Below are 24,961 nucleotides of genomic sequence, written 5' to 3'. Positions count from 1 at the left end.
ATTTGGTTTTTATATACTAGTAGTTACAATATTTAAACAAAGAGTATCATAATATCATTTCAGTGCACGGTCTACCTAAGCAATAAAGCTATAAGATAAAAGATAAGTGTCATCGGTTTTGAAAAACTTAGAAAATGGCCGAGAAAACTTAAGTTTAATGCCGTTACAGATTTTTGAATTCGATACTTTAACTTTGTCTCAGCTATCTATAAATTATGTAAATGAGGTTGTGTAATAAAATTTATGTCCAAAGATTTAACCAAGAATAATATTTCTTTAAGTTTCAACTTAAAAACGTCCTTAAAATTTTTGTTTTTCTTGAATCTTACAGAATAACATTTAATTTTGAAAGATAATTGCAAATTAATTTGGCACTGAAATAAAATGAATTTAAATATGTATGCAGACATTATAATTGGTTAACGAAATCAGAATCTAAATAATATTTCTGTTAAATTAAGATTTGCGTCTCACCAATTTTCATTCACGTCCCCTAGAACAACGAAATCCTTCAAAATCTCAAACACTTGATTTTCATTCCATCCCAAAATCATAATGAGGATCCATAAGAAACCTTAGATGAGTAAAATACAAAGATTGATCACTCCTAACAAGAAAGTGTAAGCAGTTTTGAGAATTGAAATTGTTGCGTAATTAAAGAGTTGCCACGTCGCCGTTGTAAAATGTCCTTAAAATGTTTGAAATACTTATTTACTTATGAAATTGAGTAAAAATGTTTTTTTAATTGTCAAGAATTAAAACAATAAACGATAAAATAATTCCTTTGAGACTTCATTGAATTTCAAGGCGGTGAAGTATCTTTCTATTTTACTTATCAAACGAAACGACTTAAATAAATCTGAGGGCTGTCAGAATGAAAGATTGAAGATGGTATAAATGAATTAAATATTCAGCCATTTCATAAATTAAATTAAACGTCGTCTTCCGGTTCATTAATATGGCTTTGTTATTGTCAACGCCATTTTGTTTTATTCTTCCGTTTTTTTAGGGTTCCGTAGTGTTCCATACACAAATGATAAAACAGGACCCTGCTATCAAGCCTCCACAGTCTGTTTGTCTGACTGTCTATCTAAGGTCAGGTATCTATCTCTTATATCATAATATTAAATAGTCACTTGAATTTTTCAGAGATTGTAATTATTATACACTCTGTAAAAATGTATCCTTGAATTTGGTAGATGCACTGCCGTGCGCCTAGATTATATTGTATTGTAGTGTAATAGCTGCTATAACAACAAATGCTGAAAATCAAAAGTGGTCCCCATACAAAACGCATGTTTAAGGCGGTTTTTAATGTTTAAGACTTGTAATGTTCAAAATGTTGTTCTATAGCTGCTAAGATACCAGGTACTAAAAAAATGGTGATACGGAACCCACATTATGCGAGCTGAGGCGCACTTAGCCAATGTTTTTAAACCCGAAGCAAACTGTCTATTAAAATGATTTATGGCCGGTTTTTATAGCGGAAATTCGGAAAATTACAAGTCGCCACCGTTCACGGATGTACGGACGTTACGCGAGGGTAGAATTTGAATCACATCATTACATTGTTTATTAATGTTGTGGTGTCTAAATGCGTGAATCGTATGTTGATTATATGAATTTAGGTAGGTTCCGACAACATTCTATGAATTATCTACTATTTATCCAATGGTCATCACATTGTTGATTAGATGTTATATAGAGTTAGGCATGTAATGTTAAATTTAGTGAGTCACGCAATTTAAACGAATTTTATGACACCGCATATGTCAAAATTAGTCAAGTCATATGGACTGTAAGTCGAGCTAAGGAATACATACGCTCGGTACAAGGTATCTATACGCTCGCTAAGATTATAGCTAAGACCTGCCCCCCGTATGAAATACTTAGGGGTGATGATACCACGGGAAGCAATGAAGGTAGAGACGAGAGAGGCCGTTTTTAGTCAGTAGAGGTCGGAACCAGGCCCGAACATACGAACATACAAAGCCCGATATACGGGGCCCAAGCACCTTAACCCTACGATACGTAATTGTATTATTCACTTCCGAAAAAATAGCTTCAGCTTAGTCCTCACAGGTAGCGGCGCATCTGTGGCCGACCTCAGGTACGAATATCTAATCCTATCTGGGGTCGATTAAAGATGTCTATTTGCGGCAGTAGTCACTTACAATCAGGTGGACTGCATGCTCGTCTGGTACTCCTACATTATAAAAAATACATTTATACGCTTACAAGGCATTACCCCGTCGGGTAAAACAGCATATAATTCGAAGCAAGATATCTCAGATCTGTATTCATTACCGAGTGTCGCTGTGGTAAAGTTACCGCTGCTTTTCGTACGGGAGTAGCAATTTTGCGGTTCTCTGCTCCATTGAGCGTGCCTCGTTAGGTTTATTGTTTGCTATTTTATGTGGATTATACGTATTTGAATATGCGAATAAGCATATTATGATCTTTGAAGCGTTACCGTTAAGTAAGGAATATTAAGTATTGTTGGCGTCTTAAAATTTCTTTGAAATGTAAAGACATTCAAAAAGTGCTCTGTAAGGAACCTATTTTGTATAAAAAATTAATTTGATTTGACTTTATTTGTAAAAACACTTTCGTATGCTTGTTTGTTTTTTTGTACATATATGGAAACTATCATGCAAGCCACTTGATGGTTACCGCCCAGGGACATAGTAACATGGTATAAATAAACTAGAGGTTTATTATTAAAACAAATAACCTTGCTTAAAAAATATAGTTTATGTCACTTCTACAATTTAGATGTATCCAACAAAATCAAATATATAAATCCACCAAGCTGTTAGAGCTGCAGGGCGTGCTCCAGAATACGACGTATAGTCTGATTCATAATTAGGTGTCCAAAATGAAAACAAAGAAATGTCATTGTCAAAATTCGATGACAGGTATTGCAAACCTTAACAAATTAACGAGAAACGAAAACTTTCACAAATTTCAACATAAAACAAAAACTTAATAACTGCACACAATTTAAAAAAACACGCTATGAAAACTAGAAAAAAATCGAGTTCGATCACGATCACGAAAATGAATAATATCAACTACGAAACTTAAAAATGGCGGCACAAAAAATGTTTTGGATGCCGATTGTGTGACCATTATCACAATTTAATTTTCTCTCATAAATCTTGTTTTTTATTATTATTACTGTATGAAATGAATTTGAGTTAATATAAATATTGGAAAATGTGAATTGATTTTAATTTATTTAGATTATTATTTTATTATCGACGTATTAATTTAATATTGTCAAAAATAAGAAACTGCCATTTTCACACATTTTCTTGATAGGTCAACACCTTTTCTTTACATTTTGGACACCTAATTATGAATCGGACTATAGATACATTATTTATTAGGTACTTACATATGTTCGAAAAACTCTCTGTATTTGATTAAAATTAACCTTAGAGGTCGCCTAAACGGTCACCTTTTAGGGTTAATATTGAATTTTGCGCAAAGATTAAACGAAAGTTTGAGCGAATTTAATTTTTATTGCACCATATTTTCTTGCATCGTGTAGTATTGCGCAATATTTTCATTCAAATCAAATTTTTAATTTTATTAAAAATAGATTCTTTACAGTGCACTTTTTGAATGTCAATACATTAAACATTGTGCAGTTATTATGATTGTGCAATATAACTGTTCGTTTGGAGTCACAGCGCCTTTCAATTTTATTGTATAATGAAAAGTATTGTACAATATTATTGTAGGTTTAAGGGCAGCCTTAGAAAGCTATAACAGAGACATTTGTAAACACATGATATCTATAAATCTACATACATGTATAACAAAGATAACAAAGTCGCATTTTTCATGGCTTAATTATATCTTTATTGTTAAGATAAACACAATTTAAAACGAACAAGAGCTGTAATTATAAGATAATTTTCCAATATCTTGGTAAAATCTCTTTCCCGTGTGAAAATAGTGGCAAAGATTACACATCAGCTAATAATAACATGTGACCTATCAAAGTATGTCATGAAATTTTTTGATAAATAGAAATAAATTAGTGACTCTTATATTAACTGTTAGTAGAAAAGAGACGTATTATTTAAGCATACCTATTATTCACACTTATTATTTGGCATATTTCTTGAAAATCACTTTGAAATTATATTTCTCAAGATTATTTTTATGTTGTGAGGAGTAATTTAATTTGAAGATTTTATGTGGGTAATATAAAGATATCCTTCGTGGGGAGGCTTATTATTTGATAGTAGTCTGAAAGTGGTTCCAAAGGTGTGTGAATCAGCGCTGTGTGCTACTGCCCAAATCTTTGTCATTCTTCGATATCCTGTACCTTTTTCCTCACGATCATAATGGTACTATAATAAGCACACTTAGAAGAATCAGTAGTAGGTATTCCAACCTCGGACCATCTAATTAAAAGGCTGAGTTTCAACCACTACACTATGTCTACATTCATATTACATAAAGAATAGTAGGACATTTTAAATCAAAAACTTCACAAACACAAAAGCTCTATCCTCCCATATAAATGCAGTTTAAAAGACCTTTTATGCACGAAAATATAATAGGAGCAAACGGAACAGTCGTGCAAACACCGCGGCCGCCAGTTTGCATTCAATGTGCACGTGCATTTTACATTACCGTGTTTGAATTTTAAATGTCTGTTTAAATGTACCAACTTTAGGATTGTTTGGTACTTTACGAATTTATAAGGTAATGTGTAGGTTGTATGCTATTGTGCTAAGGTTAATTGAAACTGTTTTATGGTAAAGGAGGATATTGCGAAGTAAATATTGAGTATTCTCAATAATATTCACACATACATTAAGGTGTACAGACGAATCTAGTTATTACCAGTATATTGGTTTTAGGCTTCACATCGTTATCTATTTTATAGCACTGATACTCGTTACAAAGAGTACTATATATACCACTAAAGAAACCTATCATATAAAACCATTTATTTGTGAGAACATAGAATGATTACAAGGATCTTTATAATTTGATTATGTTCTACCACACTGGGTGTACAAGATTTAACATAATCAATAGTTTATAAAATTATTAACATACACCTGTACATGCGTACGAGACTAAACTCTTTAACGGTATGAATGTAATTGATACATTCATTTGGGGTCAATGACATTTTATACTATTTGGGGTCAAAACATTTAACAGACTTCCGTTTGCTACTATAACAAAAAATCCTTTTACTGAAATAGAATATAGTGACTACCTATTAAAATGCATATTTCGGTTGGTTACAGGCTCCACTATAAAGCTGTATAGAAACCGGATTTACCCTTCAAAATCCAAACTACAAAGCCTTTTCGGCTCAAAAATAAAATGTGCAAAGCTTTCAAAGAACTTTATGCACGAGAATATAATACGGGAACGAACAATCGTGCAAACATTGCGGTGGCCGCTTCCGAACTTCGTAGTTTAAGTTTTGATAAGTAAAATAGAAAGATACTACGCCTTGAAATTCAATGAATGGCTTCATTGAATTTCAAGGCAAAAGAATGATTTTATCATTTTTTGTTTGAATTCTTAAGAAGTAAACAACATTTTTTTAGACACAATTTACATAGATATAAATAACTAAAATTACGTAATTTACGTAATAAATAAATAAATAGTTCAAACATTTCAGGCATATTTCAGAACGGAGACGTGGCACCACATTTTTTACGCTACAATTTCAATTTTCAAAACTGATTACACTTTATTGTTAGGAGTGATCAATGTATGTATTTTACTCATCTAAGAATTTAAATGCGTTTCTTGGAAATGAACGTGACTTTGTAAATATGCCATAAATTTATCAGTGTTAAACTGGTAAATTATGGTTACGTTATGTGGTTTAATTTTGTGGCCCACTTATAATTACTTTTTATTAATTATTATTACGATGGTTGATTGAAATTAAACGAAATTAAATTGTCTATTGTTCAATATAATTGGAAATTTAACTCAATTAAAGACATGGTTGGTATAGTATATTTAAGTAAATAGTACATTAATGTTTAATGCATGGAGAAGTTAAACATGTACGTATGCAAGCACACAGGCCTGCCCTCACGTTAGCACGCATACACATACATACATACATACATACATACATACATACATACAGACACATACGACAACTGTAGTTAATTTGCCGCAGAAATTATCTATAGGCCTTAGACTGAGCGCCAAATCAGTTTTTTAGATCCTATGTTTAATTAGATAAAGAATTAGCTTTTATATAATGTATTTATTTACCTTTTAATAAACACAATGGAACTAAACAAAGTAGATTATACATAATTTGTCACTTCACTTTATTTCTTTAAACTAATTCCATAGAAACTCAAAGATACAATAACCAACGTTACTATTCAGAGACTAGACTATTTTCTTAAGGTATATTTTATATAGTTAGAAGCTAAAGCAGCTACGGACAAGAAGTTAGGTAGGATCCCAGTCCGCTCAAACCCACCGTAAATTGATTTAGTCCGTTTATCTTCAGACGACTGCAGAAAGCTCCGTTGAAAGGAACTGGATTGCGGATTGTTAGCCATCTGTACAGGTCGAGATATGTATTTCAGTTGCGATCCATTCTGAAACACTATTTGGATTGGCTAATGTTGCTTTGAACATATCTGGTTGCTTTGTTTTCTATAAACTTCTGACGAATGAATGAATTATTATATTACGCTGAATATTTGACACAATATAATTTTATGAGTATTTCTTTTGAGATTGATATTATTTTAAATTTTCTTATAAATTGTATTTATGTTCACGTGTACGTATGTATGATACTTTATCACGATTCTCCCTGAAATAATTTTTAAACAGGTCGTTGAATAAACGCGGTGTAAAACGCGTGTTATAATGTAAGTGATTATTTGATTCATAAAATTGTGTGATTCGAAGTAGAAATGTTGCATTGAAATATGTTCAATCAGGTTGATTTGTTTTAAATTATGATTTGTTAATTGAATTTAATATTGTTTATAAAGTGTACTTATATACTTCTATTTTATCACGAATATCAAAAGTGAGGAAATTTAATTGAACAAATGCTGTGTATCAAAGCGTATTATATAATAAGTGGTTGCTTGATAAAACTGTGTGATCCGAAGGAGTTCCAGGTCCACATGCTCTATTAGCAGAGGTTGAAAGTTTTTTTTTGAAAAAAGGTATATTGTGGCGTTTGTTCTTAAAAAAATAAGTTTTTTAGCTCCGCGGTTAGCGGCATAAACAATCTCAGTATGTTGATCTTTGAAAAATAATTCTGTTAACAGTAGACATACTTTGAGTTTTTTTTTAGCTTGATTTTTGTATAACTTTGTGGTAACTATTGAGTAATTTGCTAATTTCATAATTAATAGTAACGTAATGAACGTATAAATGAACATAAGGAAGGAAATAAAATAGACTACAAAGCTACTAGAGCTACAAAGCTACAAGAGCAAATGATTACATTATTACGCGGAAACGGATATAACAAAGGATTCTTCATTTACTTCGAAGTCAAATTGGATTCTTTATAGAAAAGAAAACATAATGGACACTTAATTAATACATTTCAACATTGAGGAAGAAAAAACATTACACTGTGAAATATTTTTCATAACTGTAAAGAATAAAAAAATAAGAAAATGTATACACGAACTTTTGGCTAAAGGTATGAGAGGTAGAACCCTTCGTTTGGTCAAAGGTATCACCTCTAAGGGTGTGGTTAGGACAAGACACTTACACGAGGCGTGCCAAATTAGTCCCCAGCGTTAGCAACGCACCAACGGCCTGCAGTCTTTCAAAGATCGTGATAAAATGTCTTAAAGATCTTGTTTGCCGTATCTTATATGATTTTTTTACAAAGAACAACCACGGTCTTATGTGTTTTTTGAAGCTGTTTATTTTAAGTAGGAGCATGCAATAACCTTTCTCACCTCCAAAAGGTACCCGTCGACGTGGGAGCGACGCTGGGTTATGTGGGGTTTTTACCGCACTAAAATCCCCCCGACGGCCGTTCTCAGCGCTTGTTGGAGAAGTCCGGGATCTCCGACGGAACACAACCGGAGTCCTCCAAGCGCGAGCCACGATCGGGCTCTGCCCTGGGAGCGTTCGCTCCTCCCACAACATTTGGTGACTACGAGGGTATGCGACCACACATACCGCCGTCCTTACCGGGGTAGCTTACTGGACGGTTCGAGCTCCCACTCCTGCCGCCCGCAACCCTAGAAGCCCCCTTTTAGTCGCCTCTTACGACAAGCAGGGGATACCATAGCCCTATTCTAGTGCCAGAACTACAGGGACAAAGTAGCATGGAATAACCTGCTAGTAATTGGTGACTGCGGCCTATGGATCTGTAAACATCTGTATATAGAACGGAGGTTACCTTGTGTACTAAGATGGCAGCCTAAAAAAATCGCAAAAGAACATGATTAAATAAACCTTCGAAAACAGATTCCTATAACAAAATATTTTTTAAATATCAACCTAGTTTTACTCAAGAACTTATTTGACTTTGGATAAAACTTTGAGGGCTGGCTGAAATTGCATGCATCTTTCAAAGATTATAAGCCATATATTTTTGCTTTATAGTTCTTGCTCTGTCGTGTTCCTGTCTTATATGGATCGCTGAGCATCATCTGTGCATGGAATGGTATCGGGGCTTTTTATCGTCGTGTACACTTTACTGCTGGGCACAGTACTCGTGTGAGAGTGAGAAGGATTATGCCATAGTTGACTGTGCTGGTCAAGTGCGGATTGGTGGACTTCACATAACATTATGATATTTCTTAAAGAACTCTTAGCCTTAGTATTTTTTCTTACAACGTTTTCCTTAACTGTTTAAACAAGAGATGATAATAAATTTCTAACATGCTCCTAATTTCAAAATCAGAGGTGGGAGGAGCAGGTTGGGATTCATTAAATGTCTAAATTGACAAAATGACGCTTTATGTTTTGTCTCTTTTTTTGCGAACATGTGAGGCAGACAAAAAGACTCGAGCACTTGCTTTTTGTTACGTTTACTCAGTCTACTGAATCAATCGGAACAGAATAATGGATTGAGTAAACGTAACATAAAGTTGTGGGATGTTTTGAAAACTCATGGTAAGGGTACAGGTCTGTGCTACCAGCACTCTCATTATACGCAATGTACATTAATTGACTGTACCCTAACGAATATTGACTGACAAAGGTATGAGTGTATAACGAAAACGATTATTCTTGATTTCGGCTTCAATGAACGCACTGAAGGGAATTTCATTCGGGAAATAAGATCCTTCCGGTTCCGCCCCCGGCTAATACGAAATTAATCGACGTGTAGGCAGTATGGAAACCTTAAATATTATACGGGTTACTAGGGGAAAATTTAAATTATGTAAGTTGGACGGCTTTTAACCGTTTTTTAGGTTGTCGTGTAGTATCTAAGTTAGCATTGCCCGTGTCCCCTTTTTCTAAGAATTAGGCTACCTATTCTATTGTTGTAAGTAGCGATTAAATCTAAATATGATAAGTCAAGGAACTAAATCCAGTTTTCAAATCAAAATCTAGTATCTTTTTGCAAATTTTCTAATGCAGTCACCCATACTCACAGTAAATCGCGGTAATTATCTTCAATCTAAATATCCTTTTCTAGGGATGAATTGATATTCACTTATTTTCAGTACTCGTAGAAACTTAAATTTTACTTCTTACACTTAAAATTGAATGGTAGATGAAACATTCGTATGTGAGTGTTTTGTTTTACAAATATTAATAGAATTCATTATCATTAATTTTGGGTGTTTACCAATTTGCACATGGCCATGGTGCGGTAGACTATGGCCTAACCTCCCTGTCTGAGAGGGCAGTCATGCCCAGCAGAGGGACACAAGAGCTAACGGCAATTTTGAGAGACCTGTACCCAGTATTACATACTAATGAGTTGATGATGAATATTACATGTTAAAGCACCCGGTCAGTATCGTTAACAGTCGTTTAAAGTCGTTTAAGCACGAAGCCGTTTACAGTTAAACTTTAAACGAGATAGCGACGTGTGTTGCTCCTCGAGCTGCTAATGACCCTAATGAAATATAGTAAGGACTTTAACTGCATTGTTTATTACACTTTGGGCGTGTATTAGGTTTAATGTTACGACGACCCGTGTGGCTGGGCGGTCACCATACGCGAGCGTTCGCGCAAAGGTGTCCGGGTTTGATCCCCGGACAGACATCTGAATGATGAATTTGGATATCAGACATGTATCGCGTGATAAATCTACTTTATTTAGGACTTTAGCTTAGGCTTTTACCCGCGGCTTCGCTCGCGTTACGAAGTAATATTTTCATCCCCTGTTTTATCCCCTTGGGGGTAGAATTGATCAAAATCCTTTCTTAGCGGATGCCTACGTCATAACATCTACCTGCATGCCAAATTTCAGCCCGATCCGTCCAGTGGTTTGGGCTGTGGGTTGATAGATCACTATGTCAGTTAGTCACTGGAGTTATATTATATATTTAGATTTGGAATTGATTTTGCCTTTTGAAGCCAAAATATTTTAAACGGATTTAATCTATCTAACACTTAACATTAACATTGAAATAGCAAGATGCAGTAGCTTACATTCCATGGCTAATTTTGCCTACCAGCTAGATAATTCAGTAAAGCCCGCTCCATATTCTCGCGAGAATCTTGCGAGAATCTCGCGAGAACGCGTGAAAAACCCGTCTCGTATAGGCTCCACGTTATCGTTTCTCGTACTTTTCGCGCGTTCTCGCAAGATTCTTGCGAGAATGTGGAGTGAACATAAGTAAAACAGCGTCGAGTTCGATGCCACGACAGTTTCACATTCACTCATTTCGATTATGTACAGAAGCGCCACTAGAATTTACGATATTTTGTGGACCTACTCATGGTCGGGATGGTTTGACACTATTTGGCAGTTTCTATACGAAAACGGTATTCACTAAGCTAAAATAATGACGACGAAATGAAACCTGGCTCGACGGTTAGCACAGCCAATAATGGTTACGTTAGTAAATTACCCCCCAGCTTACGGAAAAACAATGTATTGTATACTTAAATTAACAAACATTAACATTCGACTTGCCGAGACCCTTCCTGGAAGTTATAAATTCGGTGCTACATTGTTTTGAATATGTTTTTCTAACAAAGATCACACAGCTCACGTCCAGTTCCAAAGTAACGTGTAATAGAAACCCAAACATGACCCTTTGTCCTAAAATAATATGAGTTTTATGTACTTGTATCTCTTGTTACCACAGACTGTAAATATATGGCTCCCGTGAAAGAGAAACAATAATTCCCTACACCACAATATTCATGTTGTATTGAATAAACGGTATTAAAAAACTATCGAAACCTTAGTACAAAAAAAAACAATAAAAGAAAGAAGGTGGTAGAAACCTTTGTAGTCCGACTCTGTCGGCACTACCGCCACACCTATTTCTGTCTCATAACAGCAGTGTTAAGCGCTGCTGTGTTCTGGTTTTAAAGTTGTGGTAAGGGAGACATGCTTTTCCGAGGCGTTCCAGCTTAGTCGTCAGGGGTAGCGGCGCAGCTGTGGTCGACCTCAGGTAGTATCTTATTGGATTTGGGGTTGATTATAGACGTCCACGGGTGACAGTAGCCACTTACCATCAGGTGGACTGCATGCTCGTCTGCTACTCTTATATTCAAAAAACCTACTTGGGTATAGGGGGCTAATATTTCCTAAGTGTGTTTAATTGAATATTTTGATATAAATAGAAAGAGATATATAATAAATTTATTATTTTCCTTTATACCTTTAGAAATTTACAGTTAGAATAAGCCTCTTTTATTTAAAGGGTGTCATTGTCGTTATCGTATTAAGTTAAAAATAAACGTTAACATTATTTTGAGCTCTTTGTACGTAATAACAAAGGACTGAAGGTCCGTCCAAACCATACATATACGAGCTGATTCAAACAGAACGTATATACAGATTTATTTAACTAATATACTGTCTTTGAAAAAATACTCTTGTAATATATTAACCATTTTGAGTAAACGTTTTTTAAGTCACACTAAAATCTTACCCCACTAGGATTCCTTGTGTCTTACGTGCCATAGACACAAGAAGAGAAATACACAAGCACCTTGGCCCATAGCCGATATCCAAATTCCAATCACTCAGGTGTTGGGCCGGGAATGGAACCTGAAGCGCTTTACGCGTCAGACAGATATAATGACCTCTGCGCCACGCGGATCGTAATTAAAAAATAGTACTTGTATATTAATAAATAGTTCTTGTCACGTGCAAGATGTGAAATGAACTTCCTCCTGAGGTATTTCCGGAGCGTTATGACATAGGCCTCTTCAAAAAATGTATAAAGCTCTCGACCAAGGCCGGCGATGCATTGGCGACTCCTCTGGTGTTGCAAACGTCGGTAGACGACTGTGACTGCTTTAATCAAGTAGCCCGTTCGCCTCATCGTTTAGGCATCTTTATATATATATGTCGGAGAAGGATGGCTCTCATCGACATCATTGATAGAATTTATGGGTTTTGTGGGCGTTGTCATAGGGTAGATGCAGGCACAAACACAGTAATCACAATATTTATCGTTCTTAACATTTATAACTTCGGATTTACAAAGTAACTATACTAATACTATTACGTTACAAACAAAGGATTTGAGCAGCAGGTTCAAGGTAGTGACTACACGCTCCAAAGCACAACAAAATAATGATCCACCTCGATCACTCACATCAGTTCTTATCAATGTTTCCCCACCGCGCCGCCACATACCTCGACTCCACTAGAGACCTCTTAAAGTCTCTGCTCTGATTCTAATACGAAAGCTACACAATGACTGTTAATTATAATTTAAATCAATTAACCCTTCGATTGATCAAGTACCAATAACATTACTAAAATACTAAAGTATACCTAAAGCTATATTAAATAACTCTGACTCTTCCTCCGACATATATATTTCTTATGTGCGTGTGTATGTCACTGAACTCCTCCTAAACGACTGGACTGATTTTGATGAAAATTTTTGTGTGTGTTCAAGGGGTCTTGAGAATGGTTTAGATTCACAATTTAGTCCGTGGGAAAAGGTTTTTTTAATTAATTTTTAATTCGTAAGTAGTTATAGAATCGGAAACTGTGCATTGATCAAGTAATGATCTTTAGCAAAGTTGTTGCCCAAGAGCCCACGAGGGTTTGGGAGTTGGTAAGACCAATTTTCGACAGATGGCACCACTGTCATTCCAATGCAGGTACAAATATTCCGTTTTATGTATGTCATATTATTTCTTGAAAATCGGGCGAAGCCGCGGGCACCACTAGTATATATATAAAAAAATGAGATGACTAAGACAGTGACTAACGTAACTAACATCTCTTTTACTACATCTCATAGGTAATTCTCCGATATCGATAAGTATAATTTTGTTCAGTCTACAGTTTCCTTTTGTTTTAGGTTTGCGTGTATTGGAGTAATACGGTAGACGATAAACTTGCGTCATGCGTCAATCTCCTCACGATATTTAGAAAGGAAAATGCACGCGAAAGTATATGTTATGTTTATGCATTCAAGACAAAATTGGAACCAAAATAACATAGGTTTAACGGTAACGCTAGAATGAAGTGTTTTAATTGTGTGCCATATTAAGAGACATAGGGGCAGGCACTTCTGGTATATTCGCCATAGCTAATGGTAAATGTGACTTAATATTTAAATGAGTTTGTGGAAATACTAATGTGATATTTGAAAATTTAGTCAAAGTGCAAACGAATGTGGAATAAAGCTAAATTGGATACCACCGCTCATAAAGTGAGGTCATAAATTGGGCCTATGGTATGTTGCTAACCTTTTTTTTTTCTTAACGAGGGGGAAACCTTCCAAAGGTTCCCGACGATGTGGGAGCGATGCCGGGTTATTCGGGATTCTTATTGCACTAAAACCCCCCCGGTGGCCGTCCTCAACGCTTGTTGGAGAACTCCGGGATCTCCGACGGAACGCAACCGGAGTCCTCCAAGCGCGATGCCCCGATCGGGCTCTGCCCTGGGGGAGCAGCTTTCGCTCCTCCTGCACCATCTGGTGTTCACGACGGTATGCGACCACACATACCGCCGTCCTTCCCGGGATCGCTTACTGGACGGCTAGAGCTCCCACTCTTGCCGCCTGCAACCCCGGAAGCCCCCTTTTAGTCTTACGACAGGCAGGAGTTACCGTAGCCCTATTCTAGTCCCGGAACTACAGGGACAATGGTGTGTTACTAACGTAGCCTCGTGTACCTAAATGTTTCATACAGTACTCGATACTAACCATTATTATTAATAATGTACAAGACAGAAGTAGGTGTGATCGTCTCACCGGGATCGAATTACGCAGCCTTTGAATTTGAACACGAAGCGGTATTTATAATACAGCGGGATAGTTCATTTTTAACCGACTTCCCAAAGGAAGAACCTCTCTTATTGGACACGCTCATATTGGACAAGCTGTTTACGCCGTTATCCAACGAAATATATTGAGCGCCGACTTCAGAACTATGTACTAAACAAACAGTTATTTTAATTATTTTTTACCTAGTAGTGACATAGAAGCCGGTTTTATTTTTATTGTTATATATTTTTTTTGTTTTCTACACCACGTATGCGTACGTATGGGTGAATTACCAATATATAATTGTTGAGTATATAATAGGCGCTAAAACTAAGCATAATAGACATTTGTGAGACTCAAAGCTGCCTGTACAGCTTTGGCAACTTTATCATTATAGTGAGTGTGTATGAATATATGTTAGTGTGTTACTATCCAGGACACAAAGGCGTAGTAACGTTCTGAGATAAATGTATTTACGATAGATTTGAGCTGCAATCCGTTTTCGCTCGTAGGCGAGCTAACGAACCGGAAAAGCACCTCACAATGCCTTATGAGCGTTATGGGGAAAATAAACTGTTTTCTTTTCGCGTTATATTTATGTACCAGTAGGTGTATGGTGTAAAATGTAGAGTGTGCATAAGGTATGAGGTTAATAAGAAAGGCTATGGGAACATATTATCTTATATATAAAATTCTCGTGTCACAATGTTAGTTACCGTCCTCCTCTGAAACGGCTTTACCGATATTCACCAAACTTTATATGCATATTCAGTAAGTCTGAGAATCGGCTACTATTTATATAAGATAAGGATTGTTCAATGTTCACCCTTAACATTTTTTTCTTTATATGGCAACACGACGTTTGCCGGGTCAGCTAGTTACAGTGTATGTTTTCTTTTATATGTATATATCGGGGGCAGGTCTAAAGAACCTTGAAAACGGACTACGCTCCTATCTACCGATTTGCTTTACCTGCTCTTGATAAAAAAAAAAAAAAACATTCGTAGCATTTCATCAGTACGCATTTGATTGAGTACGTCTCGGTGTACGGCTCGCTGTCTGTTTCAACAGACTATCCTAGTCCTCGCTGTGGTTATTATGCCATATAAGTGACCGACTGACTATGATAACTAATTTTATTATTACTGAATTACTGATTGAAGTGTCCCTTTTGATCTACGGAATACGGTTTACCTATATGTATACAACATACATAAACAAAAAAGGAAAACTTACTTACCACACAAACGGTTCTAAAACCTTCAACCACAAAGGGTTCTGCGTATTTCAACATAACACAAATAATGCATAATTACCTTTTATTATAGTTTGTTGTTGTTGTTGTTGCATCAGGATGCATGGAACAACAAACAACTGAATTCGCAAATAAAATACACAAACAGTAGGTACTTATAAACTTGACTTCATATATTCGAATACGAATAAGTTGTCTGTTGTTTCTTCTAACAAAAACAAAAGCAACAAAGTTGCAAAGAAAACATTGTTACATTCTGTGACTGAATATTGGCTTCAATACAGGATGCATTGCTACGATGTCCCTGATATCTCTGCAGGCTTCTTGTTCCTTTCGCGTTTTGTAAAATTTCATTTCGAGTTTCACAAAGTGTAGCAAAAATAAATTTACGAATGATAGAGATATGGTATTTTCTTAGAATCCATGCGCTCTTCAGCTTCTAGAAGCCTTTGTTGGACATAGGTTTCGTCTCTTCTGTAGAACAGTTTTATTTTATAATCATAGCGGTGTTTTATGTACGTTTACCCTGATGCTTAAGCCCTTATTTGAGTCCTTAAGTCGCTTGAGAGAAGGAAATGCAACATTAGGCAGATAACACGGTAGTTTTATTATTACTTTAACATTGTTACATTCTGTGACTGAATATCGGCATTTGCAATACAGGATGAATTGCTACGATGTCGGCTGATATCTTTATAGGCTTCTTGTTACTTTTGGGGTTTATAAAATTGCATTTCGAGTTTCACAAAGTATGGCTGAAATAAATCTTACGAATGATAGAGATATGTTATTTTCTTAGAATCCATGCGCTCTTCAGCTTCTAGAAGCCTTTGTTGAACAGAGGTATTGTCGCCTCTGTTGAGTATAGGTTTTATTCATAGTCATAGTGGTAATTTGTATACGTTAACCCGGATGAATTAGTTCTGAATTTCACAAAAGTCACAAGAGAGTAGACAATGCAATTTTAAGCAAATAAAACACCGTATGTTATTTTTAAACAATACAATTGTTCAAAATAATTCGGTAAATACTCCACTTTTAATAAAATATTTTTGCGTTTGATTTTGTGTATTTTTTTTATAATACAAGGCTGTTATTGGATCTTTTGTTACGAAATGCGGTGGAATGGTACGGTGGTCTCCTACAAGTAGTACGATTGACTTATACTGTTTTAATAAATTGCGCATTATACCTTTTCCAATTAAACGCATTATAAATAAGCTAAAATCACTGTACATTATAAATAACTTTATAAGTTATTCAGACAACAACACGTTTTCAATGTAAACCATTTCTAACGTTACATGAGAGTATGTTCAACATATGTTGTTCAAAGCAAAATGTCTCCAAGTTTGTAATATACCGCATGATACAGCCAGGTGTACACCGTACAGCTAAATTACATTTTGAGCTGCACTCGGTGACAGCAGGCCTGTGTCGTCAGGTTACGAGAGTTTTGTAATCCTACATTTCATATTAGATTCTAGTGTACGAACAAAGAGATTAATGTATTTAAATGTATTTGTATGAAGAGTATATACAGATTGTGTCTTTCCATAATATATATATATATATATAAGATGTACGATAAAGTTGCCTTTGTATATAAGCCACACGTCATTAAATATGTAGTTTAATTTTTAAGTATTATTATGGGTTTCTTCGACTGCGGAAGTCATTTGAACGTGTCTTTCTTTAGCATGCTATGTAGCCCAATCAGCTTGACTGGTTTTTAAATGTGAGGTGTCATTGGATTCATCTAAAATGTGGAGTGAGTGAGTTGAGTTGGTTATATTTCTATGCAGTCGGGTTTAGAATTTTTATTTTTATTTTTATATAAAACTCTCTTTAATTATAATAATTCTTTCTACTTATTTCCGCACGTCTCTCTTTATTGTTCGGTTGTTTTCTACCTTGCAAGTCATTTTATTATGTTACATAATGTAACTTGCTTTAACTTCATTCTTCATTTAACTTTGAATAGGATTGCATTCTTTGTTCACTCTGGTTTCATACTGAAAATATAATATAATGACATTGCTTTATTCATGCACATTTTATTCTTCAAGACTATAATGAGACACAATTTCAATAGGCAACACAAGCAAAAGACATCATTAAAATATTTGAATACGAAATGCAACTAAATGAAATAGTATTTTAAATTTAAATTGTGGGTTTTATTCATATTTTAGTTTTATTTATTGTCGTTGTCTGTCATAATTTGGTTTTAAAATATTTTTTGCAATAGATTTTTTTTAATAAAAAAGATTTTGTATACTACTTTGTATATCTATGTATGTATCTGTTTCCACAATTTTCTCAAAAACTCTACTGTTTCGATTTGGACGGGATTTTGGTTATTTTTAATCGCAATAACTTTTAAAAAGCTTTCTTTTATTATGATCATTTTTTATTATTTACGTTTACACTAACCATTATTCAATCTAAGGAGCATCATTATTTGTACTGTCTTGGAACCTTATCAAATATCCTCTAAAGAAAGTATTCAAAAGTACACAATTCAAAAATATTATAAACATAGCGTGTGCCTACGCTGTTTTAATATTATTCGTGTTGGTTTGTATAAGCAAAATATTGCAAAAACCAAAAGTGAAAACAATTTCCGCAGAATATTTTTTGTCTGAAAACAAATAACCTCTTCCGCTAGATTTATTGTACGACTCCACTATATTTGTAAAGTAGATGTTTTCTTCGTCCGATTTTCCGGGACATTAAACTTCGACAGTAGGTGCAAAAGGCAGCGATGTTTCACTTGAATGGCCATCATCTAATATTTGTTACAGATTACGTATGATAGAGAAAATATTTATTTACTTTTTCGTGCCTACAAACATACATACATATTTTTTTATTATTTTTTATTATTTAATACGTATTCTAATGCCTACCATACATACTACGGTGCACCGGAGAGGTCTACCAGTTAAGATATACCTGCTTAGGTGCACCGGCCTTCGAGTGGGAATAGACCTGTGCAGGCGACCGGCGCAAGATCAATAATCAATCAGTAATCAGTAATCAGTATTTATTGCATAATACAGGTGTTTACAAGGTTTTTGGACGGTTTTACATTTCTCTGTAGTTACCCAGTGGGCATGCAATTTTTTTAATAAAACTAAAACTAAGTATATTTAAGACGGTGTAAATATAATTAAATTAGATTAAAATAGGAGAAAAATATTACATTATACACTTAAGAATTATTTCTTGTGTTCAATCAATTGTTTCTTTCTTTTAAAACCGTTTAAAACCGGAATGTCCCCATATACGCTACCGACGAGAAGATGACCTGTACAGGCAAATCTGAGCATGTAAACTGTTCGGTAGGCTTACATAAGGGAGATTTTATGTCGCATCGCTTCATATACTTTTTCTGTCATGCGTGCCACGTGCACGCGCGACGCGAAGTGTCTGCAGCCAATTATTTCACGCGTGTGTGTCATGCCTTACTAACCTTACGAGAGCGTTTTAAGTCACGATCGTTCTAACGCAGCTTTCAGAGGTTGCATCTATTTGTATATACTCGTAGTAGGGGTAGCAGATATTGACATAGATTATATTATAGTAATCTCTCAACCTCTCAATATCAGGCGGACTGATCCATGTTTAATAGGTATATAATATGTGTATTGTAGTAAAAAGAGTAAGTCGAACCATAATGTTCATGGTTCGAGTTGGGAAGTACTACTGACACCTTCTTCGACTTCCGCACCACTGTTGCTGTGTTTTGGTTTGAAGAGCTCCGTAAGGGCGTTCAAAATTAGGACTTTAATCTTATTTATAATTGTCCGATATGCGAGAGTCGTCGCTAAGCACCAGGTTAACTGCAGACTACTTTGCTACCATGTTATATAAACATAAACTAAAACATAAGTTTTAATTTACAATGTTTTCTGCTAAAGTAGAACTCAAAACTAGGTTTAAATGAAGAAACAAAATCCACTTTTCTCACGTTTTCGTTTAACCGGCTGTCCGGCACGTCCGTTGTACATGTCCGGTATATTATTTGTTCCTCATGTTGCCCTGGTAGTTAGAAACTTAAAATATAATTTCAGTAGTATTTTATTGTATTTTTCTTGTTTAGTTAAAGAAAGCGTGTGTTATCTTTATGTTGTCTAAACAGAAAATGAAAAGATTATTATTCGTTTAAGATGACTGCAGGCATATTTATTTCTAACAATAGTGTTAAGCGCTGCTCTGTTTTGGTGTGGCATTTAGGGCATTCTAATTTATTTTTCGAGGGTAGCGACGCATCTGTGGCCGTTATTAAGCAGGCTTCCCTTCATCAGAGATCCTATCCATCTCCTACCAGATGTCTGTGGGCGGTGGACTGCACATTCGTTTGCTATTTCTATATTAAATTGCTATCTAAAGAAAAAAATATTTCTTTCTACTTTAGCAAGCGATTTTTGTCTTTAGAATTATTTTTGGTTTTTATAATTGCAACGAAACTGAATGCCCGGGGCATTCAGTTTTGTTAATTTCATTACGAAATGAATGCTACAAACTGGATGAATAAACAAGAAAGTCGGGCTTTTGAAAGCGTACTAAGCGGGGCTCGCGTAAAAAGACCACAGCGACACCTACGTCAAAAGCTGCCACCCTGGTACACCGAAGCTAAAGGACTTTTAAAACGGGTTACCTACGTTATACGGTGTTTTTAAAAAGCCACACAAAACTATGTTTTTGTGTCGAAATTGCTAATGTGGTAGATAAAAGAGAATGGCTGCAAGTTTTCGTATGCTACTGCTAGGCAGCAGTTTCTCTCCACATTTGTAGGAGGCCTTCACAATGCTGATCCGGTGTGAATTCATGGGGAAGGTGCGCGGAAGAGGATCATGTTGGATGTTTCCAAAAATCTTATAAGGTGCGATAAGGTTTAACGTCTGCTAGCCTAATGCTATAACGAAACAATTGAAAACGTTGGTTATCTCACCCTCTGAATCGTAGAACGGTGGATGGTATATAACCACTATGAGCCATCGACTTGGCAACTGTACTTTGCGTTGCTTTGTAGATAATCTATGATTTACGTAGTGTTTTGAAAATAACATATATATATATAGAAGAATACTATGAAAACTAAAATCCCACTTGTTAAAATAATATATACTTTATGTCACTTCCACAATTTAAACCAATCCAAGACTTCCTGTTTGAATCCTTGAAGCCTGTAGGGTGTGCCAAAAATTAAACATACACAGACACGCCCGAAAACCACAAATCAAATCAAATCAAATCATTTATTTGCTAGAACATAGTATTAAAAGGAACTTAAATATATAATGAGTACATTATGTTCTACCACATTGGGCGTGCAAAATTTATCTATCTTGTTCAATGATTATTACATCGTTAATTAAGTTACATGTCAAAGTCAAATATAAATCTTACAGGAATCGTCAAATACATAGTTTAGGGAATGTCATTAGATTAAACATTATTAATAATTTCAGTTCAAATACATTATAAATATCAATGATTGTGCTCAAGAGATCAACCTTACCATTGCTTAGTGATTAAATTATTTACGCAAACATTAAATCATGTCATAACCATGTCGTGGAAACGAGTCAATCAAAAAACGTTAAGTGCACCATAACGTAACCCAGTTACGAAATACCCCATATACCGAGATTTATCACGCAATTGTGCTAAAACTATTTATGACGTAATGGCAGATATTTTTACCACGCTTTTATTAGCTTGGGTTGTATCTATGTATGTATGTAACGGAATCTTTGAACTCGATTTTTATCCATTTTGAACAGTCCGATTAATTTAAAATTTTGAACAATTATCAAGAACCGATGACAATACACAATTTAAATAATTTTATCCCATTTTCCTCATCAGGATCGTCAGGAATCAGGATTAATCATTTTCCTTGTGCGATTTCAGCGTGGTTTTTAGTTTTTAAACTATAATTATTTTGTATCCGATAGATGTAAGATGGTAGCACTCTTTGTGGTTTAGGATACCGTCGCCAAGCCTATTTTTTGAAGGTGGTAGAACCCGATGTGGTGTTCGACTCCGGCGGCATCACCGCCACACCTATTTCTACCTAATAACAGCAGTGTTAGGCGCTGCTGTGTTCCGGTTTGAAGGGTGTGGTAAGGGAGACAGACTTTTCCGAGGCGTTCCAGCTTAGTCCTCAGGGGTAGCGGCGCATCTGTGGCCGACCTCAGGTAGAAATATCTCTATCTGGGGTTGATTACAGATGTCCATGGGCGGCAGTAGCCACTTACCATCAGGTGGACTGCATGCTCGTCTGCTACTCCTATATTATAATAAAAAAGAGTGAAACAATCTTTGCGTTATGTTATAGAGGTTTTAATGTTGGCTTACTTATGACGTCACCATTGTAGTCCTTGGGTGTGGCAACGCAACTGTTTTCGGGTTCAGATTAAACCTCTATTATACATTAGTCTTGTTACTATGACTTTGTTTAAAAGATGTACTAATTCCAATTTAGTTTTTAAATGTATTAATAATTCTGGGCTCGACTACAGTTCGGTATTTGTATTATTTGAGGTTGGTTATAATTATTACTTAACATCAGTTAATCAAAAAGGTTGTTAGTTGCCCCCCATTTTATATTGGAAACATTTTATCGATTGATTATCGGTGGATATGGCTTTTGCATTCACACAAAAGTATTGACTTTAGCGTATGAAACATACACTATTTCAATTGTGGTAATTAAGTTTGTGAAATACCCATTACCCGATTTAAGACGTAACTATACATTAAAACAGTTTGTAACGTAACATAGTCTGTTTCAATTTGCAACGTTATCCGGCGCGACGGAAAGCCCACAGGAGATATAACGTACGCCGTAGCGCGTTGCTATTGTGACGAGCATTTGCGATAGAGTTTACCAATATCTTAAGGAACATTCCTGTTTGAAAATGGCTAGATTGCGAGTTTATTTGCTGGTTCTATTTAAAAAAAAAACATTGGCAATCGGTAGATTTAGATACTTCATGCACACACTGTAAACTATCGACTAAGTGAATAAATTAATGAGAAAAATATTTACTTTCTAATTTATTTTGACTAAAAAATACAACTTTGGTTGGAGAAATACCCATTACCCGATTTAAGACGTAACTATACACTAAAACAGTTTGTAACGTAACATAGTCTGTTTCAATTTGCAACGTTATCCGGCGCGACGGAAAGTCCACAGGAGATATAACGTACGCCGTAGCGGTTGCTATTGTGACGAGCATTTGCGATAGAGTTTACCAATATCTTAAGGAACATTCCTGTTTGAAAATGGCTAGATTGCGAGTTTATTTGCTAGTTCTATTTAAAAAAAAAACATTGGCAATCGGTAGATTTAGATACTTCATGCACACACTGTAAACTATCGACTAAGTGAATAAATTAATGAGAAAAATATTTACTTTCTAATTTATTTTGACTAAAAAATACAACTTTGGTTTGAGAAATACCCATTACCCGATTTAAGACGTAACTATACACTAAAACAGTTTGTAACGTAACATAGTCTGTTTCAATTTGCAACGTTATCCGGCGCGACGGAAAGTCCACAGGAGATATAACGTACGCCGTAGCGGTTGCTATTGTGACGAGCATTTGCAATAGACTTTACCAATATCTTAACGTATTTTCCTTTTTGAAAATGGCTAGATTGCGAGGTCATTTTTTGTTTCTATTTTACAAAAAAAAAAAAGAAAATAAAAACCATTGGCAATCGGTAGATTTAGATACTTCCTGTACACACTGTGAACTATCGACTAAGTGAATAAATGAATGAGAAAAATATTTACTTATTAAAAATATACAACTTTGGTTTGAGAAATACCCATTACCCGATTTAAGACGTAACTATACATTAAAACAGTTTGTAACGTAACATAGTCTGTTTCAATTTGCAACGTTATCCGGCGCGACGGAAAGCCCACAGGAGATATAACGTACGCCGTAGCGGTTGCTATTGTGACGAGCATTTGCGATGGAGTTTACTAATACCGTAAGGTACATTCCTGTTTGAAAAAAAATTAGACTGCGAGATGATTTACTATTTCCATTTTCCAAAAAAAAAACATTTGCTATCAGTAGATTTAGGTACCTCATGCATACACTGTAAACGATTGATTAAGGGATTAAATTATAGACACAAACAGTCACTTACTCATCTTTCATCATTAAGATCTAAGATATTTAACTTTGTGAAATACCCATTACCCGATTTAAGACGCAATTGTGCTCTAAAACAGTGTGTAACGTAACATAGTCTGTTTCAATTTGCAACGTTATCCGGCGCGACGGAAAGCCCACAGGAGATATAACGTACGCCGTAGCGGTTGATATTGTGGTTCGCATTTACGATAGACTTTACCAATATCTTAAGGTACAGATATTCCTGCTTGGATATTGAAAATTCTGTTTGGTTATATCATTTTCTTCGCGTTACGATCACAAGCTAAATTATGTTTGGTTTAGCCGTTTTTGGTTTTTTGTATCTTGAATGACTGCTACGCAATTTTGTTTATCTGTCAACATATGTAATAAATAGGCCTTAGATATCGATACTTACAAAGCAACAAAGATACGTACTGGGTTTTTTATTTAACACGGCTGACACTTAACTTTACACTTAACTTTGACGTAGTTTATCACAGTAAAGTTAAGTGTCATAACCTGGCATAATAACTGGCAAAAATAAATACTTTTAATCAATAAATAATTAATTATTTAATAATTACCTAATAATAAACGAAATGTATTTCTATAGCTTAAAAACAATCTTACGAACAAAATTAAAGAACATCTTGGGTATAGAAACAAAATCATTAATTACACGTGGCTAATATAATTAACAGAACATTCATTCCGAAATTATGTTCAAGTATTTCAACATTATCAAGTGAATTCCATGGAAGTTCGCCACAAATTCTTAAACAAATTGATTGTCTTTTGGGCGCTTATACCCGAGCGACAGCCCCTGTCGCTAAGGATTGCCAGAATTTGCCGCCAAGGACTGACTACAAGCAGGGATAGATAGCCTCGTGGTTGAAACTTGGCCACTCGATCGAGGTGTCCGATGTTCGAATCCAAGGCACGCACCTCTGATTTTTTCAAAGTTAAGTGCGCATTAGAAATTAATTATCATTTGTTTTAATGGCGAAGGATAACATTGCCGGAAATCCTGGATAGCTGAGGGTTCTTTAAATTCAAAAAACGTAAAGTTTTCTAAGGTATGTGAATTCTACCAATACGTAATTGGCCAGAATGGTGTACTATAGCCTAGTCTTTCTCATTCTGAGAGGAG

At 35.2% G+C, this 24,961-nt stretch overlaps 1 protein-coding gene across 2 annotated transcripts in view; it reads left to right on the top strand.

The window, feature by feature from the left end:
* Positions 1-24,961, top strand: part of LOC140742307 (uncharacterized) — a 157,722-nt gene that overhangs the window by 60,821 nt on the left and 71,940 nt on the right. The window lies entirely within an intron of this gene.

Source organism: Epargyreus clarus, unplaced genomic scaffold (assembly GCF_041222505.1).
Source record: "Epargyreus clarus isolate Ecla_fem2 unplaced genomic scaffold, WU_Ecla_fem_2.2 ptg000005l, whole genome shotgun sequence".
Classification (NCBI taxonomy): domain Eukaryota; kingdom Metazoa; phylum Arthropoda; class Insecta; order Lepidoptera; family Hesperiidae; genus Epargyreus; species Epargyreus clarus.
This window is presented reverse-complemented; position numbering and strand designations above follow the sequence as displayed.